At 38.1% G+C, this 25,874-nt stretch overlaps 1 protein-coding gene across 1 annotated transcript in view; it reads right to left on the bottom strand.

Annotated features, from left to right (window-relative positions):
• The window catches only part of MLIP (muscular LMNA interacting protein), a gene marked incomplete at both ends in the record, with an annotated part of 279,786 nt that overhangs the window by 216,048 nt on the left and 37,864 nt on the right, over nt 1-25,874 (bottom strand). The gene's annotated exons all lie outside the window — the stretch shown is intronic.

Below are 25,874 nucleotides of genomic sequence, written 5' to 3'. Positions count from 1 at the left end.
AAATGTAAGTTCTAAGTGAGCCTGGATGCACCTCTATTTAGTTGTGACTTTGCCAGAGAAATTTAAAATTCACACTATGGTGAAAATTTGGGATTCAAACTGTATTAGGAATAATAAAGATTGACAGTAATTTTAGGTCTGTGGCCTGTCCTCTAGACCAGTGGTTCTCAAAGTCTGCTTCTGGATCAGCAGCAAGGAATCACTTGGGAATCTGTTAGAAATGCAGATTCTCAGGCCCTACCTCAGATTTGCTAAATCAGGAACTCTGGAGATGGGGCCTAGCAACCTATATTTTAACAAGCCTTTAGGAAATTCTAAAATTTGAGAACCACTATTTTAGGGTCCATGAACTCAGTGTTCTGGTTTACAAGAATTGGTTAAAATACATGTCTTTAGGACTAACCAAAGGAAAAGTACACTACAGTAATTCTCAGTTTACAGAAATAAAAAGTTTACTCGCAAACTGCTTTGGTTTTCTAGAAGAACATAGGAAAATGAACTAAAATTCTCAGTTCAATCCACAAAGCCAATTTAACTTCTAAAATTAGAACTATCATACTAAAAATGCAATTTAATAGGCACTGTAATGGAATGTCCTTCCAGAAATAACTATGGAAAGCTGAAAGCTGATACAGGGAAGTGGGCAAGTTGTACGAGGAAGGTAAAAAGACTCTCCCAATCCTGCTCCCCCAGGGCTCTTACCCCCATTTCTAGGCCAACCCCACTGGAAGAGGACAGAGTTTGAAAATGGGACAAGGTCACAGGGGAGTGGTGGCAGAGGCTGAGTTCTCCCTAATGGGAGAAGGGAGTGAGTGATGACTGTTGCCATTGGAGCTCTGACAATGTGCGGCAAGGTGGAGGGAGGGATGGCAAAAATCTCCAGAGATTTTGAATGTATCAGTCACTCACTATAGAATTAGCACAGTAACTTTAATTTATATAGAAATCATCCATATTTTTATATCACATTACAATATAATATTACAGCAAAATCCCCCCAGAAGCTGAGAAAGTCAACAGCAGCCCCTGAGGCAGAAGAAAAAGAGGAATGCTTGGAAAGGGTCTACTTGCATCCATGGGCTGTTTGTTACGCAGGCATTTGAAAGCAGAGACAATGAAATCAATCACTAGATTAATTTACACAAACTTTTCACAGAGGGGAGGAGAGCTAGATTATTTCTGATGACAGATTCAGACAAGACTTTGTTTCTGCTCCCATAAAACTCCTCAAAAAGATTCACAGAGGCATCTCAATGTAAATTAAATCATAGGATGCTTCAAGCAGCAGAATCCTGGGAAACTCCAAAACATGATTATTAACCAATGGATGCCACCATCATCAGTGCATCATCTTACTTGGAATGTGCAGAGTCTAAGTAGCCAGAACTAGTTTCACACTGAAGCAGAAAAGATGAATGTCTAAATCGTGGGATTTGAAGTTCAACAGGAGGGTCTCTCTACTCCCAAATTATAGCACATGGCTCATGAGGTCAGAATTTTTTTTTTTTTTCTTTGCGGTACGCGGGCCTCTCACTGCTGTGGCCTCTCCCGCCGCGGAGCACAGGCTCCGGTCGCGCAGGCGCAGCGGCCACGGCCCACGGGCCCAGCCGCTCCGCGGCACGCGGGATCGTCCCAGACCAGTGCACGAACCCGCGCCCCCCGCATGCCAGGCGGACTCCCAGCCACTGCGCCACCAGGGAAGCCCCTGAGGTCAGAATTTTTTTAACTTATATCCATATGAACGTTATCTACAAAGAAAGTTACCTTGGGGAGTCCCTATGTTTCTTTAGTGTTTCTGCCATTCCTCAAAAGATGTTTGAAATCTCTCTCAGGATTAAATTAAAAAGTAATTTATGAAACATAAAAAACTGGTTTCACTGCCTTAAATGTACACCCTTTTTCTTTTAATCCTAAACAGTTTATCTCATCATGACTTTTGTCTTTTTCTAACAACCTGCTATTGAAAGATATACTATGGACAAAGGAGATTAGGATTCTGTCTATAAAGAAAATTAAGGAAGAATTTTTCCCACGAAATTTCTAATATAAATAGTTTGCAAATGTTATCATAGCTTAAGGAAGTGAGAACATTGATAGAGAAAGCATTTATACATGTTTGATTTTGTCATGTTTGTTAAAACATATACCACTATTACAGCAAAATATATACACACCCCCCCATTAAATAGGACCATACAGTGCTTGAAATTCCATTATTATGTTTTGTAAGCCATTTCTCTCTCCCTGAAGGTCTTATTTTAAAATGCAAATACCTAGGAAAGAAGTAATGCATTAAGTCACCTACAATTTATAGCAGTGGAATATATTACTTTTTGTTTGCATTAATCCCTAAGTGAAATTTAACGTTTCCTTCAATTATGAATGTAATCAATCACTGTAGAATTAGCACTGTAACTTTAATTCCTAAAGAAATCATCAATATTTTAAAATATATCACATTACAATATAATATTGCAGGTATAGCAAAATATCACGGATCACTACTTTGAAATTACAATAGTTATTAGACCTATCTCCAAATCTTGTTATTTAATGAATGAAGCACATATTACAATATCACAATTTTTTTTTTTTTTTTTTTTTTGCGGTACGCGGGTCTCTCACTGTTGTGGCCTCTCCCGTTGCGGAGCACAGGCTCCGGGTGCGCAGGCTCAGCTCAGCGGCCATGGCTCACGGGCCCAGCTGCTCTGCGGCATGTGGGATCTTCCCGCACCGGGGCAGGAGCCCGTGTCCCCTACATCGGCAGGCGGACTCTCAACCACTGCGCCACCAGGGAAGCCCTATATCACAATTTTTAAAAAACATTTTGGGACATTCCCTGGCAGTCCAGTGGTTAGGACTGGACTTTCACTGCCGGGGCTAGGGTTCAATCCCTGGTCGGGGAAATGAGATCCCACAAGCTGTGCAGCAAGGCCAAAAAAAAAAAAAAGATAGTTTGAGGTCTGTATTTCAATATAAGTGGTTTTCTTTATGGTATGTCTTTTATAGCGTGACTGTAAAAACCATATGCTAAGAAGGGAGCCATCAGCCTCCTTCTACTGAAAAGAGGTGGCTCAAAAAAGGTTATATAATGAGTTCATTTATTACATTTATTTATTTTTAATTGAAGTGTATTTGTTTTACAAAATTGTATTAATTTCTGCTGTACAGCAAAATGACTCAGTTATACATATACATACATCCTTTTTTATATTCTTTTCCATTACTATTTATCCCAGGGCATTGAATATATCTGCCTGTGCTACACAGTAGGACCTTGTTGTCCATCCATTTTATATGTAATAGTTTGCATCTGCTAATCCCAAACTCCCACTCCATCCCCCCCCCCCACCTTGGCAACCCCAAGTCTGTTCTCTACATCTATGAATCTGATTCTGAGTCTATTTTCTTTTTGATCAGGGCAGCAAAAGATTACAGGATACCATAATAGCAGTTGGAAAGGGTTCCCCAAGGTTAGAAGGAAAATTTTGCATGTAATAAACTTGGTGTGCCCCGCCCTTTCCAGAAGCAAAAGCAGTAACACGGTCCTAGAGGCACATTACATAAACTGTCAGCTTGGAAATCATGAGTTGAATGTACCTACTCTCTCTATGACCAAAATGTCAGCAGAGAATCTCTAGTAAAGCAGTCTAGTTTAACAGTTTACCATTATCCAGGATATCAACCATGTAGGAGGTGGTAAAAAAAGAAATGGAAAATTTGACATTATATCAAGCTGAGCTAATCCCAGCATGATACTAAGTAGCTGAGAAAATTGAAGGAGAAACAACAAAAGTGATGAATGAGGCAGGGGGACTGAGTCAGGAGATGAGTTGGACAGCTGTCTCAGGAAAACGGTCAAGTCATTGTGCATGGGTGTCAGGAGGGGTCCACCCCTTAACGCCTAACACTAAAGAATGAAAGCGATCATTTGGTGCGGTTTACCTCTGAAGGGAGCACAGAGGGGCAAATATGGAAAAAAATAAATAACTATAGTTGACACATTGGCACAAAGATAAAAAACGCTTAGCAAAAAAAAAAATTGTTGAGTAAGTCAAAACTTTTAACTTGACCACTCCATATTTTGCCAGTATTTTTTCACAACTTTCCAAAGAATCTTATTGATGAAACACTAGGGTACCAAAGAGGAATATGCTATATCTTAATCTCACTTTGTAGTTCAGTCCATATTATGCTTGAAATAAAAATATAGCTCATTTGAGTCTTTTTTTAAAGACATATTTTCTGAAATTGTTGAGTATTTTAAATAATTTGGAAATAAAGAGCATTATTTTCATCATCAAGCAACTGTAAAGGTGCCCCTTGAACATGTATATGTAAATATATTTGTACTATTTGTTATCTGTAAACATCCCAATGAGAAAGATTAATCTACTTAATTGAGAAGGAAAGGATAACATTCACTGAATGATCTTGAAATTGTCTCAAGAAGAAACAAATATATCACCTTTTTCTAATAAGTAAATAAATAAAATGGTAGGAAAAAAAAAATGTTAAGTGAAAGTGTGACCTCCAGAGGCACAAGGAGGATTCTTAGGACACTTGGAACACTTTGAATGTGAAGTGACCTATCAGACGTGTTCATGTATAAGGGCAATCAACACTGCTGGGGTAACAAATATCACCAAAATCCATAGGTGACAGTAGGAATGTAGAGGACATCTGCTACATTGTCCTCTTCTCTGGGATGTTTGCCCACCTCCAACCACCACTTTCACCTTAACTACTCTGGGAGTTGACATGTTCCCTCATGGTCCCTACATCTGGCAATGGACTAGGAGATGCACACCTGACCCAGAAGAGGTTAATCACAGAGATAGTCAGGGGAGGATGATGGGAGCTCTGTAAAAAGACAGACCCTGAAGCAAATCCTGGGCTCAAATCCTGGCTGTAGAGATTTATAAGCTGGTGAATTGAGGCAAGTCACCTAACTCTTCAGAAGCCTTGAGCATACCATGTATCAAATAAAAGTTGTAATAATTCTGATCTCATAGAGTTGTTGTGAGAAACAAAGTTAAAAATTAATTGACAGTGTGTAAGATTGCTTCTGACAAAAAGTGTTCCATTCATTATTTCATTAGACCACGTTCAGTATTAAGAGTTGACCTAAGCGGGGCCAACAAGAACTTTCTTCTGGATGTTTTAAATTGGGGAATGGATCATTGAAGCCCATTTCCCACAGGGATGGCAGAGTTTTAAGACAAAATTCAGGTGCCACTGGTGACCTGTCCAGACACATGGCAACCCCAGTCTGCGGTGGGAAAGAAAGAAGCTGACAAAGAAACAACCAGAGATGGGTGCCCAGGGAATAACCCGGCTGCTATAAGTCCCAGCTTCAAATATCTCTGGAGGCCTGGGCAGCCCAATCTCAGCTGACTGGATTTTCAACCTTGGCTTGGATGTGTGAGTCAATAAAATACTGATTTGGCCTAAACTATATAAAGTTTGATTCCTATTACTTAAACCAGTCCTGATGACTATAATGAAAATAGTCTAGGTTTCGTGGCATCCTAGGTTTTCTCAGTCTCTGCCTACAATGTTCAAGGTATAGGCTGTGTACAGAACAGCTTTAACTTTGCGACTTGAATATTAAAAGTACAGAGCTCACTTTGGGCAATTAGGCTTTCAACTTAAGAGAATCTCAAAATGCTGATGGACTGTTTAGAAGAGAACAGTAAAATTTAGCCTGAACTTGGAAAGTGATCAAATCTAATTCTAGAAAGTGAATTAGAATGAGCTGATGATTTTAAAGAAGGACAACTTTTATGTGTATTTCTAAAGAATCTGCCACTTTAAGGATTCTGCAGAAGCTGTTGAAGGTTAATTAGGTACAGTTTGAAAAGAAAGAGTTAAAGTGCCAATTTTAGATTTTTCCCCTTTGTTTTATTTCTGAACTGTGATTTATTGAATGTGCTGGGCATTTAATGTAATGACATCTATGAAACAATATGTCAAACTCAATTTATTTCTTCTTTTTATCAATTTCAGTATATTTGATTAATTCAGCTACAAATACATACTGTATCCTGAATTAATCTTAGTGTCCTGCCAAAGATCAAATGCCAACTCATGAAAATTGAAATTCTTGAGTGGTTCTCCCATTAATCTCAACCTCCATCTTTCCCAGAAGAGATTATGCCTTGATAAACAAATGCCTTTGGGAAAATTACAGTGCATTTGCTTTCCATAAGGATGTTGGAATTTCATAAGGTTTCCCAAATATTTTCATGTGTCAATGCCACTGATAAAGGCAGAAAAGCTTACCTAATTAGTTTGGGAAAGAAGTCTCATTGGCCTTAAAGTGGAAATGAGAATGGAGTTTTTTTCCTCTAGATATCACTGATGTTGAATATTTAGGTTTAAGATAAAACATCACTTCATCAAAGCAATCTCTTTCTCCACTTACCTCTCCATTTCTCTGGATGAGACGTCATTTTCCAATTAGTATTGTATTGGTTGTGGTCATGTGTTATTCCCCTTATTTGACTAGAAAGTCACTGAGGGCTGAGACTGTGGTTTTTACATCTTTGTAGCTGTCACTACACCTGATTCAGGTCTTTGGACAATAAGGAAGTTCCATAAGTGTTTGCTGAAATAACAAATCACCTGCAAAACTGATCTACTTCTCATTAAATTATAATAATGTAATGCTGGGAGAAACATTTACTGCCTTCCCTCAATCAGTATCTATCTAAACTGCTTAAACTGAACTTTCTAAGTAAGGAAATTTTACTGTGTATTATACAGTGTGATCAGAATACCAGAAAGTCATCTTGCCTCTAAATATTCAGAAGTTTATGTTAATATGTATGCACACACACTCATACTGCTTAGAATTCCTTTCTAAAATGAGTAAAGAAAAAGCCATCAGTCATTCATGCATTAATTGGAGTTAGTCAAATTATTTCTTTCCTGAAACCTCAGGAATTAGGATAATGGGGGTTTATGAGCCAAGTATATTGCACACATTTAATGTTGCTAGAAATAGAAATTTGCTTATTACTTTTAGAGTGAGACCTGGCTATATGTCTCTGATACATAGAAATGTTTATGCTTTTGACCTAATAATCCAACATTTGGAATTTGTTCTAAGTAAATAATGTGAAAATGAAAACAAAAATGAACAAAGACTATTTTTTTTTTTTTGCGGTACGCAGGCCTCTCACTGTTGTGGCCTCTCCCATTGTGGAGCACAGGCTCCGGACGCGCAGGCTCAGCGGCCATGGCTCACGGGCCCAGCCAATCCGCGGCATGTGGGATCTTCCCGGACCAGGGCACGAACACTGTGTCCTGTTTCGGCAGGTGGACTCCCAACCACTGCGCCACCAGGGAAGCCGAAGCAAAGACTTTTATAATAGCATTTTAAGAGGAAAGTATAAAACAAGCCAAATAATCAATAATAGGAAAAGTATTCGAGAGTTATAGAGAAATTTGATGACTAATTCTACTGATAAGATAAATGTAGAAAGGATATAGAAAAATGATGTTGAGTGGACGAAAGAAAATACAGCATAATATATACCTTTTGATTACAACTACATACAATTTCACTGGTATGAAAACTAGAAGAGATCATCCAAAAAAAGATTACATATACAGTTATCTGAGTCAGAAATCCTTTTTTTTTTTTTTTTTTGTGGTGTGCGGGCCTCTCACTGCTGTGGCCTCTCCCGTTGCGGAGCACAGGCTCCAGACATGCAGGCTCAGTGGCCATGGCTCAGGGGCGCAGCCGCTCTGCGGCACGTGGGATTCTCCCGGACCGGGACACGAACCCGTGTCCCCTGCATCAGCAGGCGGACTCTCAACCACCGCGCCGCCAGGGAAGCCAGAAATCCATTTTGAAAAGATTATTGATAAAGTAAAAACTATTAAATCTGCAAAAAAATTGAGATGAGGACAAGGAAGAGTATATAAAATTTATATTGACTAAGTAAATCATAGGTGGCCTGGACTGGACATTCCAGGAAGGGCTTCAGCAGCCCATGGAAAGAATAGCAAGGAAACCCATGAGAATGGAGGACGCCAAAAAATTAACCCAAGTGCTTCAAGTGCTGCGTAAGTTTGACCTGCATGAAGAATCCCAGAGCTATAACCTCACTTATCAATAGAACTAATCATAAGTCTCAGTGGTATATTCTTCCTTATAGTTTCTCTAATGCCTTTGTGCTTTAGTTTAAGACTTTTGTGGTTGCTTTTCCCTGGGAAGAAACAATGAGTTCGCTAGAATTCATGCTCAGGGCAATCAATTCCTTTTATATATTTAGGTATCTTTACATATGAATCTAAATCCTCTTTAAAAAACTAAGAAGTCTCTATCCTTGATTCTTTTTAACTAGAGGTAGCTTTGATGAAATAAGAAATGATTCATAATAATTTAGTCCTAATAATAGCAAACACACAATGAGTGTATATTGGACAACATCCTGGGGGTTTAGCACAAAGCAATTCATTTTCACCAGATAATAATCATATGATGTGGGAACATTTATAATCTTCAGATTAGAAAACCAAGGGAGAAAGAAGTTCATTGCCCCAGATTTTTCAACTAGTTTGAGCAGAGCTAGGATGTATACACCAACCATCTAAATGAAAATCCACTCAATCACTTTCAATACTACCTCTCTTTCGGCATTAGCTCCCTCCTGTTAAAAAACCATGAGGGAGGGCTTCCCTGGTGGCGCAGTGGTTAAGAATCCATCTGCCAATGCAGGGGACAAGGGTTCAAGCCCTGGTCCAGGAAGTTCCCACACGCCGCGGAGCAACGAAGCCCGTGCGCCACAACTACGGAAGCGCGCGTGCCTAGAGCCCATGCTCCGCAACAAGAGAAGCCAACGCAGTGAGAAGCCCACGCACCGCAATGAAGAGTAGCCCCCGCTCGCCGAAACTAGAGAAAGCACACACGCAGCAAGGAAGACCCAACGCAGCCAAAAATAAATTAATTAATTTTAAAAAAATCATGAGGGAGTTAATAATCATCTTAGCAACATGGAAAAACTCTATTAAAGGAGATCTCCTGAAGGGCAGCAACTTGCTAATTCCAGATTCTCCCAACCCTGAACTCAGAAGTAATTATGATACAGTGTATGTATACAGTTAAACTCCCTAATGCTTCAAAAATTATCAGTTGCTGTAGATGAGTTATTTGGTTTAGTGTCGATTAACTCCTTTGTCCTAGTGTTCCTGAACATCGTCTTCCTGCCAGACTCCTCTTAATAGTTCCAAAAAGCTACAAGCTGACATTGACTCATACAAGGGGAGAAATGTTTGTCTTGTGGTTATCAAAGCTTGAGAGGCTTTTGAAAGAGACTTTGTGTAACACACACTCTTCCTTACTGTGCTGATAAATTAAACCCCCCGTGTTGTATTGGGCATTGATGCTACTGGGGAACAAGTTGAAGGGGACAAACCTCCAGGCTGCTGTATTTTAGCCATCAGCAGCCAGTGACCTGATACTGTGAAAATCTTCAAACTTCTAATGCTTCTTTCCCCGGAATTGAATAACTTAATCACATGCCCTGGACTACAAATAAATGTGTGCCTTTTTGTTGATTCTTGACCCTGGGGATTGACTGGAGTTAACACACAAAAATAGATGAGGAAAAATTAGGCGAGGTCCACCATAATTTCTCAGTCTTAATTTTTTATGATTTTCTATGGTTTTAAGTCAAAAATATCCCCACACATCTGGGTTATTTCCAAATTAGAGCCAACAGTTTTTAGTAGTCAGAAAAGCAGAACTCATCAGTATTAAAACCTCAAGCAAGGGAAGTCCAGACAAGAGATAATTTCTAAAGTAGGCTTCACTTGTTTCCAGTGAAACACTAATTGGAATTTCTGAGAAAGCAAATTATTTAATTTAAACCTATAAATGACCTTTCTAACTCTTTGTACCAATTAAATTCAGGGTTGAATTCTAAAAGTACCCAGTGCATTCTTTAAGTACAAATATCTGCCTTGGGCAATAAAATTTGGAAGATTTTCGTCCTCTGTACTAAGAAAGCTCACGCACATGTACACTACATAAACCAATGCCCCAGCTCTGCCACCCGCTGGACACATGATCTGTCCAACTTATCATGTTTGTTTTTAAAAAGCTTTGACTTTTTAGGGTGAATCTATCTTGAGCAAATTTACTTACCATAACCATGTTTTACTAGATAAGTACAAATGGTTTAAATTGCTTAATACCTATTTGCATTACATTTGCACCTAGATGATAAGCAAAGATGTACAGAGTTAGTATATCATTGTTAAATATGCCAAAGCCATAATAACTTTATCATATGTAAAATATTTCCTGCAAATATTACAAAATTATTAGGCTTCAACTGTAATTTTTTCTCCATTAGTTTTTCTAAGTACACATATACACGCACACATACATACACATTGACAAGAGAGTTTTCAGGTTAAAAGAAAAGCAAGGTGATAGGACAAAGGCAGGGGAACTGAGGGATGAGAGGAAGAAGAAAAAGGTCTCACACTCTGGCTCATTTTAATTCTGGCCCTGAACATTCATTTATTCATTCAACAAGCATCTATGGAGAACCTACTAAGTGGCAGACACAAGATCTGATCTCTGTTCAAAAATATATAAAGAAGCTACTTTAAACCTGACTTTTTCCTTATTTTCATTTGTTTGCCAATGACCATAGACAACTTCCTTTATTTTTTTCCACTTAAGAAAATTGTGAAATGGATATTAAAGTTAAGCCAGGATTAACAGAGGCTTAGAGAAGAATTCCGTTGAGGGATGAGTAAGCACTTTTGTTTCTCACCTCTCTCCTCTTTCCCATTCATCCTATGACACTGCCAGGGGCGGAAAACTAAAGGGCCTCTGTTTTCTGGGAAAGGTGTGTAAATCAGATTACAGTTAAAGGTTCAGAAAAGTGAGCAAGTGGAGACTGGCCTAGACCATAGATTGTCTGAAAGTCTAAAACGGTTTTGACTTCATCATGGAGAATTATAAAGTATTTTTTATTAATTTTTATTGAAGTATAGTTGCTTTACAATACTGTGTTAATTTCTGCTGTACATCAAAGTGAATCAGCTATATGTTTACATATATCCCCTCTATAAAGTTTTTAAATAAGGAAATAGCCTGATTTATTGTAAAGGTGCTTTTCAGGCTATTGACCTGACTGTGGTCCGCAGAGTGAAATGGACAGAGAGAAAGTCTCTTAAAATATTCCAAGATATCAGTTGTAGGGGATAGATGGACTGATGGATTGAATTCAAATATTTTAGAGAAAGCTTTGTCAGAACTTGACAATGGAGGGGAGTGGGGGATAGGGAAAGGAGGAAAGTGAGAATTGTGATTGGGATAGTAAGAAGAAAGAGAGCTAGCAGCAAGAGAACGAATACATGAGGATAGTGTTTGTGTTGGAAGTAAGAAACACTACCAAAAAAGTCTCCATAGTTCTAATGTTGAAAGTAATTTGTTCTCTGCTTTGGTTCATTTGCCCCCATCACTCAGATGGGGAAGGACCAGAATTGATGACTCCCTAGGCTATTACCTTGTTTATCACAAAGGTGTTTGATGTAAAATCAGGTCAGCTGGAAAAGATTTCAGGAATCTCCTAAAATGACATGATTTAAATGTGCAGAGTGAAAATAAGTACATTTCAAAGCAAAGATTTTTAAAAGAGAGTGTTTTTTAAAAAAATAGATCTCACCAACCTGAGAAAGTAATGGGGTATGTCACAAATCCCTGGGCCATCTTTGTGCTCTAGGACTTCTAAATTGCCCTTTGCTTTCTCTTCCCACCCCTTCTGAGATTTTCCCCTATACCCCTGTGACACTTGGGTCATTTCGCCTTTGTCTTTCACACCTGCGTTGTTAACATTGTCAACTACAATTGGCACTTGCCATCTACCTCTGCAAGGATTAAATCATGTGCAGCTGTGCATGCAGCTGCTGATCTTCAACACCCCCCTAAAAGGACTTCAGGGTGGAGAGCTGAAATGAGACGCTCTGTGCTCTGGGAAAAACTGGCAGAACAGGTCTTCAGAGAGATATTTTCAGGAGCCGATTTTATGAGCCCAATTCTTGTGTCTCCTCATATGTAGAAAAACACTAAACTCCTTCATGGTGATGACTGCTCCTCGTGACTGGCAGAAACCTTCTGCCAAAAAATATGTGCTTGATGACATGTACTCCCCCTTCACCAAAATCACATATATACTGACCTTCCCCCTTACCTCTTTGGAGCATATCTGAAATGCTGTCTCCTGGGCTGCAGTCCCCTTTTTGCCCCAAATAAAACTTAAGTCACAACTCTCACATTGTGCATTTTTTTAAGTTGACAGTTTTATGGCGACCACAAAGGGACACAGAGAGGACTTCTCTCCTTCCCCTGAACTCTATGAGGAACCAGAGCCTTAGTACCAGCAGAGGCACCCATCTGCCTCCTCTGAGAATCCAGACGAATTTGCTTAAGTCTCTCCTGGTTCTCGGATCTCCCATATTGGTTGATGATCCTGAGTGTTATTTGGCGGTATATAGCAGGTACCTGCCTCCTCCCAGTTGAAAGATACTGGGGGCGGGGGGGGGGGGCCTGGTTAAAAGATATCAGTGAAATACCCACCCAGTTGAAAGCTACTGGGGGGGACTGGGTTGAAAGCTACTGGGGAATACCCACCCAGTTGAAAGATACTGGTGGGGTGGGGCTCAGTTGAAAGATACCAGGGAAATACCCACCCAGATGAAAGATACTGGGGGGGGGGGCTCAGTTGAAAGATACCAAGGAATACCCACCCAAGTGAAAGATACTGTGGGGGTAGGGGGCTTGCTGAAAGGTACCAGGGTTTGCTCAGTTGTAGGAGACTGAGTGGTCTTCACTGAGTGGTTAGGTATGAGACTGATCCGATGCTTTTCCTCATTTTGGCTGCCTTAATAGAATTTGTTGGGATAAAAGTGAAGTTATTACATGAGAGCTTTGCTCTGAAGAAAAGGGACAAGACTCCTTCTGGCCAGTTACAGCTTTCTCAGGCGACTAGGAAATTTATGGGAGTGGTGGAGACAGAGTCCTTATGCCGTGCCGTGGTCCTATAGGGAAACCCACTCATTGATTAAAACACTTGCTCATCCAGGGGTCATGGGTAAGAATTGGTCATTCAGCAATTCGAGCACCCACGGTAATCTGAGACCACCGAAGGGAGAAACCGAGACATGTAAGAGGGCTGAAACGACTCTGGGGTGATGCCTAGAGGAGCTAAGCTCACAAGCAGCACACTGGCCACCACACAACTTCACTAGTAAATTTTATCCCTGACAAATTCAACTTTAAAATGGGAAATAAAGCCTCTCAAACACAGAAACAAGGGGCATCAGAAAGCCAGCCTCTGACTAACACTCCAGCCAGGTTTATGTATGTACAAAAATGCATACTTTCAAGTACCTACTTAATTGGGGAAATTATACTAAAGGAGATCTCAACCTAAAATCGCCAAATTGGAGTTCTTTTGATATTCCAAAATTAATATTTTTGCATGCACGGTTAGAAAAAAACTGGCTGTAAAATCAAACAGACTGAATGGAATGCTTACTTTGATTGGTATCTAGAAGCTTCTAAAAGAGAAAATGATAAGAGTAACTTCTTTTTAAACATGTAACTAAAGCTAATAGAAATAATAAAGGAAACGTTTCAGTGTACAGTAGGAAAGTAGAATGTATGTTTTCAGTAAAGAAGGCATGAGGAATGGAATTGCATTTTATCAAGGGAAAAGTGTAGGTCTGACTTATAGCTGGCTGTTTCTGAATGGGAAATACAGTGATGGATACAGAAAGTTATAAAAAGTGCTGTGGAAAGTGGACCCCAAGAAGAGTTTTATGCATGGTCCAGATTGACTAAGGTTAAAATAAACTTGAGTAAATGAATTGTAAAAGTAAGCACATGCAAAACTTGAATTTGGTTTTTCTCTCAAGAGGACAAGATATTTTTAAATGTTGAACTGCGTTTCACAACGGATTTCAAGTTTCTTTACCTTTTAAGTGATCTGTTCTGTATCTGCCTTTGAAATCTTTTATTGTTACTTTGGCTAAGTGAATAACTATAGTTTCATGGTGACCTGTGATCCTATCTGACTGAGTGTTCTAAACCCTTTTTGATATTTTTTGCTGAAACTTCCTAAATGAAACTCTAATGAAGTCCTTTTGACCTCTAGCTAACTTTGGGTTGCTTCAAAGGGCCCCTGAAACATCCCAAAGAAAGATATAAACTAGGTTCATTTTGTATGTTGAGTTACATGGGAATAATTGTCAAATGAGTAATAAATCTTCTTAGGTTATATTGTATGGCAAATGTTACTATATATATATATATATATATATATATATATATATATATATATATTCTGGAAATTATACGGAATACCTAAAATTCTGATATGTCCTGGTAAAATGTTATCAGTCATAATTCTAGTCATTATCTTAAAGTGTTGTATGTCACAGCAATAACCAAGTTACTCTGTCAATTGCATTGCATAGTCATCAGATTTTAAACATGCCTTCTTAAGTCTTTTGTCATTATAGACACTTACGGTTTTATTCCAATGCCTTTGCAAATATGCTTCCTCTTCAAGAAGATTTATAGAAAGTACTTTTGGATAAATACAAGTTTCTGACTTTCAGACCATAATGCTGAACTGGGTAACAAATTGAAGAATTCTAGTGAAAAACCTGATGGCTTCATACAGCTGTTAACCAAAAGGATTAGTTACATAAGACTGAGTGAACTGGTAAATACGGTTATAACTTTTATGTTTTCTATCTGAAAAATTATTGGCTTGAATCTGTGTTTTCCAGATGTAAGGAAAACCTTCCCCTCAAACTAATCATCGTTTACATTAATATGGTAAATTATACCTTTGTAGGCAGAATTGAAACATTTATCTTTTTTCTCTACCTGCTCCCTCCAGAGTTTGTAAACTCTTAGGATCCCAGCAGCATTATCAGATAAATTATGAAGGCCAATCAATAACTCATACAGAAAATTCAAGGTATTTTGGGGACCTTAAAAAGGGAGGAATTCATCTAGATCTGTTAGGTAAAATCAGTGATAAGCCCTTGGCATGACTTTCCTAGCCCTGAAACATCTTTTAAAAGTTCAGTCTGAAGAAGCAAGAAGAACTAAAGTCCTGCAGCCTGTGGAATGAAAACCACATTTGCAGAAAGATAGACAAAATTAAAAGGCAGAGGACTATGTATCAGATGAAGGAACAAGATAAAATGCCAGAAAGAAAACTAACTGAACTGGAGATAGGCAACTTTCCAGAAAAAGAATTCAGAATAATGATAGTTAAGATGATCCAGGACCTCAGAAAAAGAATGGAGGCAAAGATCAAGAAGATGCAAGAAGTGTTTAACAAAGACCTAAAAGAATTAAAGAAACAACAAACAGAGATGAACAATACAATAACTGAAATGAAACCTACACTAGAAGGAATCAATAGCAGAATAACTGAGGCAGAAGAACGGATAAGTGACCCAGAACTGAATGGTTGAAATCACTGCTGAAGAACAGAATAAAGAAAAAAGAATGAAAAGAAATGAAGACAACCTAAGAGACCTCTGGGATAACATTAAACACACCAACATTCTCATTATAGGGGTTCCAGAAGGAGAAGAGAGAGAGAAAGGAACTGAGAAAATATTTGAAGAGATTATAGATGAAAACTTCCCTAACATGGGAAAGGAAACAGCCATTCAAGTCCAGGAAGCAAAGAGTTCCAGGCAGGATAAACCCAAGGAGAAACATTCAGAAACACAGAGTAATCAAATTGACAAGAATTTAAGACAAAGAAAAATTATTAAAAGCAACAAGGGAAAAATAACAAATAACATACAAGGGAACTCCCATAATGTTAACGGCCGATTTCTCAGCAGAAATTCTACAAGCCAGAAAGGAGTGGCATGATATATTTAAAGTGAGGAAAGGGAAGAACCTAAAACCAAGATTACTCTAGCCAGCAAAGATCTCATGCAGATTCGATGGAGAAGTCAAAAGCTTTTCAGACAAACAAAAGCTAAGAGAATTCAGTACCACCAAACCAGATCTACAACAAATGCTAAAGGAACTTGTCTAGGCAGGAAATACGAGAGAAGAAAATGATCTACAAAAACAAACCCAAAACAATTAAGAAAATCGTAGTAGGAACATAAAAATTGATAATTACCTTAAATGTGAATGCATTAAATGTTGCAACCAAAAGACATAGACTTGCTGAATGGAAACAAAAACAAGACCCATATATATGCTGCCCACAAGAGACCCACTTCAGACCTAGGGACACATACAGACTGAAAGTAAGGGGATGGAAAAGATATTCCATGCAAATGGAAATCAAAGGAAACCTGGAGTATCAATACTCATATCAGATAAAATAGACTTTAAAATAAAGAATGTTACAAGAGGCAAAGAAGGACACTACATAATGATCAAGGGATCAATCCAAGAAGAAAATATAACAATTATAAATATATATACACCGAACATAGGAGCACCTCAGTAAATAATGCAAATGCTAACAGCTATAAAAGAAGAAATTGAAAGTAACACAATAATAGTGGGGGCACCTTAACACCTCACTTACACCAATGGACAGATAATCCAGACAGAAAATTAATAAGGAAACACAAGCTTTAAATGAGACAATAGACCAGATAGATTTAATTGATATTTATAGGACATTCCATCAAAAACAGGAGATTACATTTTATTCTTAAGTGCACAGAGGACATTCTCCAGGATAGATCACACCTTGGGTCACAGATCAAGCCTTGGTAAATTTAAGAAAATCAAAATCATATCCAGCATCTTTTCCAACCACAATGCTATGAGCTTAAAAATAAATTACAGGGAAAAAAAACATAAAAAACACAAACAATATGTTACTAAATAACGAAAGAAATCCCTGAAGAAATCAGAGGAAATCAGAAAATACCTAGAGACAAATGACAATGAGAACACAACAATCCAAAACCTATGGGATGCAGCAAAAGCAGTTCTAAGAGAGAAGTTTATAGCAATACAATCCTACCTCAAGAAACAAGAAAAATCTCAAATAAACAATCTAACCTTACACCTAAAGGAACTAAAGAAAGAAGAACAAACAAAACCCAAAGTTAGTATAAGGAAAGAAATCATAAAGATCAGAGCAGAAATAAATGAAATAGAAACAAAACAATAGCAAAGATCAATAAAACTAAAATCTGGTTCTTTGAGAAGATAAACAAAATTGATAAACATTTAGCCAGACTCATCAAGAAAAAGAAGGAGAGGATTCAAATCAATAAAATTAGAAATGAAAAAGGAGAAGTTATAATGGACACCACAGAAATACAAAGCATCAAAATAGACTACTACAAGCAACTCTATGCCAATAAAATGGACAACCTGGAAGAAATGGACAAATCCTTAGAAAGGTATAACTTTCCAAGGCTGAACCAGGAAGAAATAGAAAATTTGAACAGACCAATCACAAGTAATGAAGTTGAAACTGTGATTAAAAATCTTCCAACAGGGCTTCCCTGGTGGTGCAGTGGCTGAGAGTCCGCTTGCCGATGCAGGGGACACGGGTTCATGCCCCAGTCCAGGAAGATCCCACATGCCGCGGAGCAGCTAGGCCCGTGAGCCATGGCCGCCGAGCCTGTCGTCCAGGGCCTGTGCTCTGCAACGGGAGAGGCCACAACAGTGAGAGGCCTGCATACTGGAAAAAAGAAAAGAAATCTTCCAACAAATAAAATTCCAGGTCCAGATGGCTTCACAGGTGAATTCTATCAAATATTTAGAGAAGAGCTAATACCCATCCTTCTCAAATGCCTCCAAAAAATTTCAGAGGAAGGCACACTCCCAAACTTATTCTATGAGGCCACCATCACCCTGATACCAAAACCAGACAAAGACACTACAGAAAAAGAAAATTACAGACCAATATCACTGATGAATATAGATGCAAAATTCCTCAACAAAATACTAGCAAATAGAATCCAACAACACATTAAAAGTATCATACACCATGATCAAGTGGGTTTTATCCCAGGCAGAGATGCAAGGATTCTTCAATATATGCAAATCAATCAATGTGATACACCATATTAACAAACTGAAGGATAAAAACCATATGATCATCTCAATAGATGCAGAAAAAGCTTTCGGCAAAATTCAACACCCATTTATGATAAAAACTCTCCAGATGGTGGGCATACAGGGAACCTACCTCAACATAATAAAGGCCATATATGATAAACCCACAGCAAACATGTCTCAATGGTGAAAAAGTGAAAGCATTTCCTCTAAGATCAGGAACAAGACACGGATGTCCACTCTCGCCACTATTATTCAACATAGTTTTGGAAGTCCTAGCCACAGCAATCAGAGAAAAAAAAGAAAAGAAAGGAATGCAAATTGGAAAAGAAGTAAAATTGTCTCTATTTGCAGATAACATGATACTATATACATAGATAATCCTAAAGATGCCACCAGAAAACTACTAGAGCTAATCAATGAATTTGGTAAACTTGCAGGATACAAAATTAATGCACAGAAATCTCTTGCATTCCTAAATACTAACAATGAAAGATCAGAAAGAGAAATTAAAGAAACAATCCCATTCACCATTGCAACAAAAGAATAAAATACCTAGGAATAAACCTGTGTAAGGAGGTAAAAGACCTGAACTCAGAAAACTATAAGACACTGATGAAAGAAATCAAAGATGACACAAATAGATGGAGAGATATAACATGTTCTTGGATTGGAAGAATCAGTATTGCGAAAATGACTACACTACCCAAAGCAATCTACAGATTCAATGCAATCCCTATCAAATTACCAATGGCATTTTTTACAGAACTAGAACAAAAAATATTAAAATCTGTATGGAGACACAAAAGACCCCGAATAGCCAAAGCAGTCTTGAGGGAAAAAAGCGGAGCTGGAGGCATCAGACTCCCTGACTTCAGACTATACTACAAAGCTACAGTAATCAAGACAATATGGTACTGGCACAAAAACAGAGATATAGATCAATGGAACAGGATACAAAGCCCAGAGATAAACCCACACATCTATGGTCAACTAATCTATGACAAAGGAGGCAAAGATATACAATGCAGAAAAGACAGTCTCTTCAATAAGTTGTGCTGGGAAAACTGGACAGCTACGTGTATAAGAATGAAATTAGGACACTCCCTAATACCATACACAAAAATAAACTCCAAATGGATTAAAGACCTAAATGTAAGACCGGGCACTATAAAACTCTTAGAGGAAAACACAGGAAGAACAGTCTTTGGCATAAATCACAGCAAGAACTTTTTTGACCCACCTCCTAGACTAATGGAAATAAAAACAAAAATAAGCAAATGGGACCTAATGAAACTTAAAAGCTTTTGCAGAGCAAAGGAAACCATAAACAAGACAAAAAGGGGTGGGATACGGAGGGTGGGAGGGAGATGCAAGAGAGAGGAGATATGGGGATATATGTATATATACAGCTGATTCACTTTGTTATAAAGCAGAAACTAACACACCATTGTAAAGCAATTATACTCCAATAAATTATACTCCAATAAATATGTTAAAAGAAAAAAAACTACAATGAGGTATCACCTCACACCAGTTAGAATGGGCATCATCAGAAAAATCTACAAACAACAAATGCTGGGTAGGGTGTGGAGAAAAGGGAACCCTCTTGCACTGTTGGTGGGAATGTAAATTGATACAGCCACTAGGGTGAACAGTATGGAGGTTCCTTAAAAAACTAAAAGTGGAATTACCATATGACCCAGCAATCCCACTACTGGGCATATACCCAGAGAAAAACATAATTCAAAAAGACACATGCATCCCAATGTTCATTGCAGCACTATTTACAATAGTCAGGTCATGGAAGCAACCTAAATGCCCATCAACAGATGAATGGATAAAGAAGATGTGGTACATATATACAATGGAATATTACTCAGCCATAAAAAGAAACGAAATTAGGTCATTTGTAGAGACGTGGATGGACCTAGAGACTGTCATACATAGTTAAGTAAATAAGAAAGAGAAAAGCAAATATTGTATATTAACACACATAAGTGGAATCTAGAAAAATGGTACAGATGAACTATTTGCAAGGCAGGAATAGAGACAAAGATGTAGAGAACAAGTGTATGGACACCAAGGGGGAATTCGTATGGACACCAAGGGGGAATTCAGGGGTGGTGGGTGGTGGTGGTGGGATGATTTGGGAGATTGGGTTTGACATATATACAGTAATATGTATAAAATAGATAACTAATAAGAACCTGCTGTATAATAAATAAATAAAATTCAAAAAAATAAAAATAAATAAAAATAAATAAATAAATAATAAGTTAATTTAAAAGTTCAGTCTGAGACCCCTTATAAAAGTTTCAGCAAAGAAAAAAGCCTGCATGATCAATTATAGTTATATCAATCATCAGGCCAAGTTTATTGAGACCAGATTTATTTGGCAAACAAATTACTCTTAATTTGGCTGTATTTGGTAGAAATTAGGGTACTTTTAGAGAGAAAATGATGCTTCAATGAATGTTAAATCCCAGTTTTGTTAATGGAGGTCTGTATTTACTAAGACTCACTTCCCGGATAGTTCCTTGCTATTATGTTATATTGACATAAAGATAAATTGAATTATTAAAAGGACACTCTAAGTTTGTTTCTGAAACTTGTCTTAGTAATCTATCTTTGGATGAAGATCAGATGCCTCACGACCTGCAACCAGGGGACTATGTATATTGGAAAAGACATCATTTAAAGACTCACTACAACCCAGATGGAAAGGCCCTCACCAGGTACTCTTAATTAGCTCATGTACAACAAAATTAAAGGAAAGTGACTCAGATTAATTTCCAATTACAAAGCGTCCCTGCACGGGACTGGTCTACAGAGAGGACTGCTGACGTCAAAATCACCTTAAAACAATGCTCAGAGGAAACTACACTCACACCAGGACAAGAAGAAGACAACATCAGAAGTAGACAGCTTACCCAAGATGCTCGACCTGACTCGTATGATCATTTATAATGTTTTCTGACTTCTTGGACCTTTACATATAAATCAAATGTTTTTCTATCATGGACACGATCCTATCCTAGTTTTAAAAATCAATCCATTTGTTGGATTTGTGGCCAATTACCTGTGTCTAGCACTTCTGTATTACCTTGGTGCATTTCTCAACTCCAAGGCTCTAATTGGACGGTCCTTAGGACATTTATTTTAGAAGAAAGAAAGTTCAGTCCTGTTTAGGTTACTCTTGATATTACTAGATGGGATCCCCTCACCTAGACAACTAATAATACCTGCTCTGACCCTGGCCAGAAAAATGAATTTTCCTCTAAAGTCACTCAAGCTCAATCAGAGCAACAAGCAAAATTTCAGCCAAGGAATAAAAGCTCCCACAACTATGGGATGAATTTATGTGGTTACCACCAGGTTATGGTCATTTAAGCTTTAAGGCACCCCTTTACCTTGGGAACAATTAAATTACACTAAGGATAACCAGCCTAGTAACTAGGAAATTGGGCTGGGAGCTTTATGGACAGTGCCGATATATCATTTCCCCTGAAAGATAAAGATTGGCACAGAACAGACTAAGTCAGATCACCTGAGGATACACTGGGCTGCACCTAATGGAAGTTCTTGGCTTAATTCTCACTTACGACTTTAATAATACTGCTAGTTATATTATTTGTATTTTGCCTGTTTTACAAGATTGTTGTTTCCTGCATTAACAAATGTGTGATTGAGCCTCCGACAAAAATATATAGTTTTATATGAGATCAATGATTGTAATAGTGTAAATAGATATGGGAAGATACAACAAGAGGGAATTTTCCTGGACCATAACAGATTAGTAAGACAGGTGGTCCAGAGTCCTTAGTTACTGTTAAAAGACCTAGTCTGGTAATAGCACATTGAGTGGCCTATTAGCAAAATCTTCTTCAGACCTAGGAATGAGCCTTCCTAGCAACGTGGGTTGAAACGGTCATGAAATGCCTCCCAAGGCATGGTTGAATTTATGACCATGAAGGGACCCTGTCAACTACAATTGACACTCGCCATTGGCACTTGCCACCTACCTCTACAAGGATTAAATCATGTGCTGCTGCAGCTGGTGACTTTCAACACCCGCCTGAAAGGAGTTCAGGGTGGAGAGCAGAAATGAGGCCCTCCGTGCTCTGGGAAAAACTGGCACAACAGGTCTTCAGATAGATATTTTCAGGAGCCGATTTTATGAGCCCAATTCTTGCATCTCCTCATATCTAGAAAAGCACTAAAATCCTTCATGGTGACGACTGCTCCTCGTGACTAGCAGGAACCTTCTGCCAAAAAATATGTGCTCGATTGCGTGTACTCCCCCCTCACCAAAATCACATATATACCAACCTTCCCCACTACCTCTTTGGAGCAGTTTCTCAGAGCTATCTGAAATGCTGTCCCAGGCTGCAGTCCTCATTTTGCCCCAAATAAAACTTAACTCGCAACTCTCACATTGTGCATTTTTTTAAGTTGACTATATTATTATAGTTTGCGTTCACTTTTTACACTAATTCCCCAGTGGAAACTCCCTGAGGGTGGGGATGATACCTTATTCATTTTCGTATCCAGATACTGGCATAGTGTTTAATACATAAAAGGTCTCATTTTATTCAATGCCATTTAAATTCAATTTGTATGTTTTGCCTCCAGAATTACATAAATTCTGCCAAGGTTGGACCCCAGTGCCCTGTATAAAGCCTTGGGCACAATGGAATAACAGTGACAGAGGTTACTTTCTTATTTTGTCCACTTTACAGTTAGGAAAAAACATACACTATCACATTTGATCTTCAAGGCAGTCCAGTAAGCCGAGGTTTTACTCCCAGGTATGGATAAAGAACAAGGTCACATTTTAAGCCATCAACTCAGGACTACATGGCTGATAGGCACAGTCTAGAACTCAGCTTCCTCCTGATACAAGCTGGTCCACTGCTTATCTGATCCTCGTCCTCAAGACAAGTCACTCAGTTAACTGAACCATCTCCATTTCCTTGTTTCCATCTTCTTCCGGAACTAGTTGCTTTTCTACTAATAAGGTGACATACTTGCAAAACAGAAGCAAGTTGGGAAAACTGCTTCAAGGAGTGAAATTAACAAATTGTAGGTGACAGCTTCTAGTGACCCAGACACTTCTCCCAGTTAGCTCAACCCCTTTGGATCTTTAGTAAACTTTCCCCCCATTGTCTGCCTTGACCATGGCGAGAACTGTGAAACACAACAGAAATATAAATTTCTTTACCCAAAGAATTGATAAAAGTCTAAACTTCAGTCCTTAATAAATATCCCTAGATCTCTCTCCCCCATCTACCCCCATCTGACTGCCTCCCAAGGGCATTGTGACTAACTATACATTGGTTTGTGTGACTTCTTACCCTATTAAATATATGTACATTTCTTCTATTTGTATGTCTTCTATCCTCATACTGCAATTGAATATCCTTTCTTTTTTATTCTATCTTCTAACTTTCTTCCTGCTAAATTATTGTCCTTATTAAATATTTTTTATCCTCTATCATCTTTTGCAGCTATCTACTTCCAAAACTAAGATGTTAGAACAATTGTTACTTATGTAACCTTGACTAATGCATTGCCCTTGAGAGCAAAAATGTTTCTCACCCCCATTCCTTAGATTTTACTTTCATCTAAAGATACCTAAACGTTGTTGAAATATGTATTAGCTGAATGACTGAGGCATATAAATGAGATAGCACAGCTCAGGTCAGGAGGTAAAGTGGGAGTCATATCTTATAACTTTGACCTCCACACAGAATCACTAAACACGGAACCAGACGAACATTTTCATCTCGCTGAGGTGCTTCCTGTTTTCCCTGACCAGGCCTTTTGGAGACACTTAGGAGTATTGGTTTTAATAGCGAAAGGTCAAATTACAACACAGGTAAATAACATGTCCCCTAAGATTTCTTACATCTCCATTGAACTCGTTAAGAAGAAAGAGTCGCTAAAATAACTATGATTCAGGAAAATGTCATTTAAGCACTTTAGAATTTTGGCAAGAATGCTATATATTTAAGACATAATACTGTCATCTTTTAAAAGTAGAGTAGATAACTATAGCTTTCAGTGGCTCTGAAGGTATCTAGGCATTTCTGGGGGAATATTTGAAACTACATAAGATTTCTCCAGACACAGCAATAGAATATGTCAATTCCACTTTTCCACTGCGTTAATTCTCCCCATTTATAAATTGAGTGTAATAATGTTATACGAGAGCATTGCATTTACAATCTTAAAAATCTTTCAACCAAAGTCTACTTCTTGGACAAAATTTTGGGAGAAATCAGTGCATACCCATTATGAATGAAATAGATCTCATTTTCAATCCAGGTTCAAAATATTTTGAGAACTAGATGAGAAAACACCCACTGGAGAAAAGAAACTAAATTTGATCAGACTAATGGAGTGATTATATATTTTCTTTTTCATATTCTCTTCCATTATGGTATACCCTGTGATAAACCATAATGGAAGAGAATAAGAAAAAGAAAATATATACATATGTTTAACTGAGTCACTTTGCTGTACAGCAGAAATTAACACAACATTGTAAATCAACTATACTTGAATAAAGTTTTCTAAAAATTAAAATAAATAAAATTAAAAAAAAGAAATGCTAGCCTTTAATCATGCCAATAATAGTGACTCGTTATTTATAGTCAGCAGGATATTTAAAATAATATTCCCTGGTGAATCCAGGGTCAGTCACTCACTAACTATGTGACTTTGCACTTTTATATTCATGTCATTTCCGTAAAATGAGAAATTTGCAGACGAGTCTTTCCCTTCTGACACTTACATTCCAAAGTTTTATTAATGCCATCAAACTTTAATTCATTTCCTATTCACTCAAGTGTTTTTATTCCTCATATGTTAGTCTCATTTCAATTTTGAGAATAAAGAGGAGGTATTAACAGGAATTAGCAGCAGTATTTTCATAGTATTATGGCAAGGCGCATAGGAATGCCTGAGTTCGGCCAGTCACCTCAACTTCAAGGAGTTCCAAGGGAGCCACGTGCGCCAAGACAAATCAAGTAGCATTTTATTAATAACTGTCCAAATACCAGGTTCCCCAGTGAAAGGCTTCAATCAGAAGTTGGAGCTGATTCGAGGCCTATGCACCATCTTTTACTCCGTCCAAAACGGTAGGACAGCACATTCCAGTTGAAAGGAACAGAGGGAAGAAAGGAGAGAAAGCAAGATGTGTGAACACACTGAGTCATATCTTTGAAGATGCAGTGGTCAACATAGCCTCTCTCTCTCTCTCTCTTATTCTATCTCCATCTCTCTCTTTTCTCCCTGTCTTGAAAAAATACACCCAACCAATACATCACCTTCTAACTGATAATGTCTCATTATTCTTATGGACTTGTTTGTTTTTGTTGTTGATATTGAAACCATCAGGGTCAACTACAGAGCTTTAAGCTCCAATTTACTGCAGCGGATGAAGGGGTTAAGTTCATGTCCATGTAACTTTCTCTGTATACCCTCCTTTTTCTCCTCTATCTCTCTTTATCCTCCCCTAGACATTTGGTTCCTACCCCAACTAACCAAATTACAACAATTGTCGTTGAGCCAATATTTGATATTTGTTTGAGGGGCCAATGTCACCAACACCTTTTTTGTAAGAGGAACTGATTCTTCTCATCTAACCAGTGCGGCTTCTGTTCTTAGTGGCATTCTTCAGAGCTCATCTTAAAGGTCATGTTCTCAAGGAGGCTTTTCCTGACCTTTTGACCTAAATTAAAGAGTTTTGTGTCTCATGCTT

The sequence above is a fragment of the Stenella coeruleoalba genome (assembly GCF_951394435.1).
Source record: "Stenella coeruleoalba genome assembly, chromosome: 10".
Classification (NCBI taxonomy): Eukaryota; Metazoa; Chordata; class Mammalia; order Artiodactyla; family Delphinidae; genus Stenella; species Stenella coeruleoalba.
Note: the sequence above shows the minus strand (reverse complement) of the source record. Positions and strands in the feature narration are given on the sequence as shown.